The sequence below is a fragment of the Fukomys damarensis genome, unplaced genomic scaffold, assembly GCF_012274545.1.
Source record: "Fukomys damarensis isolate Sample0158 unplaced genomic scaffold, DMR_v1.0_HiC HiC_scaffold_39, whole genome shotgun sequence".
In the NCBI taxonomy this organism is placed as follows: domain Eukaryota; kingdom Metazoa; phylum Chordata; class Mammalia; order Rodentia; family Bathyergidae; genus Fukomys; species Fukomys damarensis.
This window is the reverse complement of record NW_022900951.1, coordinates 32,795,359-32,800,869: the sequence shown is the minus strand read 5'-3', so window position 1 is coordinate 32,800,869 and position 5,511 is coordinate 32,795,359. Positions and strand designations below refer to the sequence as shown.

Sequence of the window (5,511 nt, the reverse complement as noted above, 5' to 3'; positions counted from 1 at the left end):
TAAAGAAAAAGTAAATGACTATTGGACTAAGGTCAGAGTGCTATTTCTACACCATGGCCTTGCATAAAACCAGGCCATCACTAAACATAAATAAAAAGGGGCACACAAAATAATTTCCACTCTTGGAAAATGTGTTAAAGAAACTCAAATGTATTATGATCAGTGCATAGACAATACTAAAAGTTTCATTTAAGTAAACCAAGTTTTGAAGGTAACTAAGCCTCATTAGCAGTATTTAATAATTATATAACCTTCAAGAGGGCCAGGGATATAGCTCAGTGGTACCCTCCTGCCTCACAAGCACAAGGCCCTGCATTCAATCCCTGGTACTGAAAAAGAAAGCACACACACACACACACACACACACACACACACACACACACACACACGAAAAACAAACAAACAAAAAACAAGATTCAAGAAACAAAACACATTGAGCCCAGACACATACATTCATTAAACAAACAACTCTCTCCCTTCCTTCTCTTGTCAAAATGATCCCCAAATAAAAAGATCAAAAAGTCTTTTCAAAATGATGTGAAAAGGTTCAGTGGGATCACAGATTAATCCACTGTTCTGACTTGACATTTGACAAAAGATTATCAATTCACATTGTATTTATGAAAGGAAAAAAGTAACTTTAAAAACTTTTATAGTCTTTTCAGGACAAAAACACAAATGACACCTTCCTAATAAGTCAACTTTTAGTTGCTTTTGAAGGGCTGGCATTGGATAGGCTCCTGTGGATTTTTCTTTTTATTGATTGATTTACATTTTTATTCCTCTTTTCAGGCACAAAGGAAGCAGACCAAGGAGACTGAAGATGGTTATGAAGACTGTGAATCTGTGAGGACATCTTAAACAAAGATTACCCAAACCTTCGATCTTCAAATAGCCGATGCGAACTGCTTAACAAAACACCCTGGGAAAACTCTGTCTGAAACAAACAGGTTGGGAGTTTGATTTCGTTAGTTTCTGGATTAGAAGTGGGGTGGAGTGAAAAATCTTCATTTATTTCCTGGTTAGATGGAGAAAGGAGAAAAAAGGAAGTCGGTTTCCATTCATTTCCATTTTCTAACTGATCAACATTTAGAGAACCTTTGGGAAGCTTGAGCTCAGTTCTTTCTTCCAACTTAACAGGTTCCTCAAGAAATTCATTGCCTTGAGATTACTTTGATAACCCATCCAAATCCACTGACTTAAAACCATTATTGCAAGGGCTCTTGCTGTTGTCTGACTCTGACATCATTGAATCCAATTCAGAGATTTTGTCAAGGTAGTTAGCATCCATTGATACTTCGCTGGATGTTCTTGTCTGGTTCATTTCAAAAGAGCGAATAGAATTCAATCTCTTGGATAAACATGAGCTTGACTTCTCACTCAATTTTGGAAATATTTCTCCAACAGAGTTTGCTATTATGTTCCCCTCTGAATGTTCAAACTCCAAGCTTTGGGCATAGCTTTTAGAACAACAATCCCAAAATCCTCTCTCTGGAGAAGCAAAACATTCTGATTTCATTTTCATTTCTACTTATATTAGCTTCTGAACAATCTTTTTTACAAACATTTGGAGAATCACAAAAATCATCAAACACCAACTTTCTGAGATGATTTTAGTGCTTTTTGGAAGCTCCTGCTTTAACCACAGATCTCTCTCTATTTGCTGGAGTATTTAACTGAAGGTAACTAAGGGATAAAGGAGTACAAGGAGCTAGAAGATCATAAAGCTCTTCATCTTTGTAGGGCACACAATTACTTGACTTATTACCCTATACTCCTTCCACAGTTTTTGATGTAGTTCTTCATTTTTAGGACTGGTTGGTTCTGTTTTGCTGGTGTTTTCCTGTCTTGCAGTGCTGGTGTCAGAGAGTCTGCTGCTGGAAAGTTTTGCCAGGTTAGAAGAACTAGAGGTGGATGAGCTAGGCTGCTTTCTGGCACTGTCACCTTGATTGTTTGATGCCACATCTTCCTTGCTGCCTGCCTTACCATCTGCAGAAAGTGTTTTCTGGCAACTGGCTTCCATAGCTTCCTTCTCTTCACTTGAATTTTTCAGTTGTGCAACTTGAGATTCTAGTGCCTCTATATAATTATCACTTCATTCCAGGGCTTTCTTGAGATGACTGGTTTCACATTCATACTGTTCTACTTTGGGCTGAAGAGCAGCAACCACAAACTTTCCAAATTTCTGGGGTGATCTGTTATCAACTTCAGCCTTCAGTTGTAAATTCTCCCTCCCCAGGCCACCATTTTCCAATTTCAGTTTTTTATTTGCTTCTTTTAATTTATCCACGTCGTCTTTTACTTTCTCATAAATTTCATTAGCCATTCTGAGTTTTTTTCCATTCTTCTACAGTTTCTAAGTCAATTTTACTTAAATTATCTGCAACTGGATATTTGCCTTCATTTTGGTTGCCTTGCATCAAGGTTAAAGGATCCAGAATAGACTTGATCTGTGACTCCAAGCTGAGGTTTTTACGTTTAAGCTCTTCTACCTTTCTGCAAACAATCTATTTCTTCCTCATATTCTTTATGAAGTAACTCAAGTCTAGTTTTCCAAAGGTGCTTCCTGTCTGGCTCAGCATAGGTTCACTTTCACTTGTTCCTCTGATAATCGCTTTGCAAGAATTTTCAGGAGTGATGGGGACTCTACAAGCTGGACCCTGGCTATTATTCTTCAACCACAAATCAACACAAATAGAGCAAAATACATGGCTGTTGATGCATAGAACAGGTTGGCACACCTGGTGACTCATTGTCTCTCCCTTTTCCTTTTGTATTCACTCCTGCCATATGATGCCACCCACTATGTAGGAACACATAGCAAGACTGCTCTGTAATATTTATTTTGAGACACGGTCTTACTAAATTGTCCAGGCTGAGCTCAAATTTATTATCCTCCTGCCTCAGCTTCCCAGAATGCTGGCATTACAGGTGTGTGCCACCATGCCCAGCTTCTACTAATTAATTCTAAAATTAGAAAACTGGTCAATAGTTATATTACCACTACATATTTTTTCAGATCTATCTGAGTTGCTCACCAGGATTCACGTTCTTTCTCTGTGGGTCTAATGTCCTACCATACCACTCCAACTGAATAGTCTTGGAGTGATGTTTGAATAGATTCCTCCTCTTTATAGAAGGAAATACAAAGTCAAATTAGAGAGAATCCAAAGAGGTAGTTCAGGGCTGGGGATTTAGCTCAGTGGTTCTCCTGCCTGCCTTACAAGCGCAAGGTCCTGAGTTCAACCCCTGGTACCAAAAAAAAAAAAAAATGCTGCCTAGTTTTGTTTCTTTGTTCTCTAATTAATGCTGATATCATCCATGTGCTTCACTTTTCCTCCTTTACGATCTCCTCACACTTTGCTCTGCATATCTTAGAGATGTCAAAATTTATATTTATTTATACAAAATGGATTTTAAAGTTTTGATTATTTTTTATAAAGAAAAACATAAAAACATATACTTACAGGCCTTCCTACAGCTAACTTCCTTTGTAAGTTGGACATAGTTAAACTTGTTACCTTTGATCTCCCAGAGCCAGGCACATTGGTCCCCGCAGAATAGCACACCCGATAATGAATACAGCTGGTAGTTGAGAGTGCAGATGTCTAAGTATGATGTGTTAGCCTGTGGATGAACGATGCAGATCATCCTACTAAAAAACAATGATCAGACAGCTCTGCTGACCTTCATTAACAAGGTCTGGATTAACTACCATGCCAGTCAACCGCTCTGGTGGATTTTAGTGAATACAAACACATTTACTCCCTCCTGGGATATGATTAGACAGTGGTATTTTGTTTCTTATCAAATAACTCAAGATTATCTGAGATTTTCTCTAAAATCTCTTTGGAAGAACAAAAGTGATTCATTTCCTATGCCCTGACTTGTCTCCGTATGACTCAAAAGAGTAATGTTTAGCTTTTTCTGTGAGCGTGGGTGGGATGATTTTTATTGTTCCTTAATTGGCAATTGCATAACTCAAAGAAGAGGCAACATTTAGTAATCAAGTGATCGAACACAATGGTAAAGTTGTGATTACTTAAGATTCTAGTGTAAACATACATGAAGACATTTTGAATTTGATTTTTTATATAAATCAGGGTTTCTGTCTTTGCAGGGGTCCACTCTGAAGGATAGAGTTTCAGAATATACCATTTTGGGCTTTTTTTCTAAAGACAGTCAAGCACAGTATCCATATTATGTGATCTCACAGTGATTTCTGCTCATATACTGGACTATCTTTCAAAGACCTTTCTTTTATCCACAAAGCAGTGTATTTGGGCAGTTAGTTTCTTCTTATGAAGTATCATAATTACTTCAAAATTGCCAATCTATTGGTTTTAATTGTTAACTGGAATATGCAATTGCTTAGACTGTGTCATTCCCCAACAACCACCATAAAATAAAAAAGACCACTATTCTGAAAGAATCTTAGGCCAGCTTCTTTTCACATTTTAGAAATCTCTGGTGATCATATTTCCTAGCCTCTGTCAATATTTGAATTTTTCTCAACAATATTTATAGCTCAGAAATTCTTTCCTCTTATAATTTGGTTTCTTCTTTATGCAGTTTTATAACACTTGCACACACACACACAAATGCAAACAGTAACCAGCCATTTCTGAACAACAAAAATGGTTGATAAATAAATTATATGTATTTGTATATATACATATATAAATATGAAATATCAATTGAGTCACTGGAGCTTTCTTTTCTCCAAATAAAGCAATCTCATGACTTGGCAGGTTTTTTCTAAAAAGTCAAAATTAGCACTACTCAGGATATTTAGTTTTTGTAAGCTATCAAGATATTTGGTTTATGCCACCTCTGTTACCTAACTACTTAGTGGCTAATTTGTACCTAGCACAAAAATGAGAATATTCTTGGTTACTATACCTTGCCTAACATATTAGTGTAAAGAACGTGGATGCTGTTGCTAGACAAATGTGGATTCAATTTTGACATAATCACCCACTAGTTGTCTGCTTATTATTTATCTTCTCTCAGACTCATTTTTTACTAACAAAATTGCAATAAAGTGGCTACGTTTGCAGTACTGTTGGTGGGTTAACTTCATGAAGTGTATGTAAAATGTTTAGCACAGTGGTCAGGTGTCCACTATTGCTATTTCTATTATTGCAATTTGCCTTTGCTAATATCCTTTCCCTCCTTGGCAGCATCTGCTGACTTGTGTAAGAACATGTACACAGCCTTATACATTTCCTAGCTAATGAGATAGGAAATTCTGGCTGACTCTTGTAGAACAACACCCAGCATAGAACTATGAGTGCCTATGCTCATTATCTGACCTGATGGCATTTAATTATGAAGTTAGAAAAGGAAAGACTAGTGAAAATGGAAAAAGGGGTTAGACTGGGTCTTCCACACCTTCAAAATTTTACCCATGATGTGAGGTGAGACTCCCTTGTAGCAGTGCTGTGAGGATCATTAAGACACTGGTAGAGAATTCAGTTCCCAGTTTTCTCTTCCCAGTTGATAAACTGT

The 5,511-nt window shown here is 37.1% G+C and overlaps 1 pseudogene; it reads right to left on the bottom strand.

Moving 5' to 3' along the window:
- Positions 1 to 697: 697 nt before the first annotated feature.
- LOC104870549 lies at positions 698 to 2,753 on the bottom strand (annotated as a pseudogene).
- Positions 2,754 to 5,511: the final 2,758 nt, after the last annotated feature.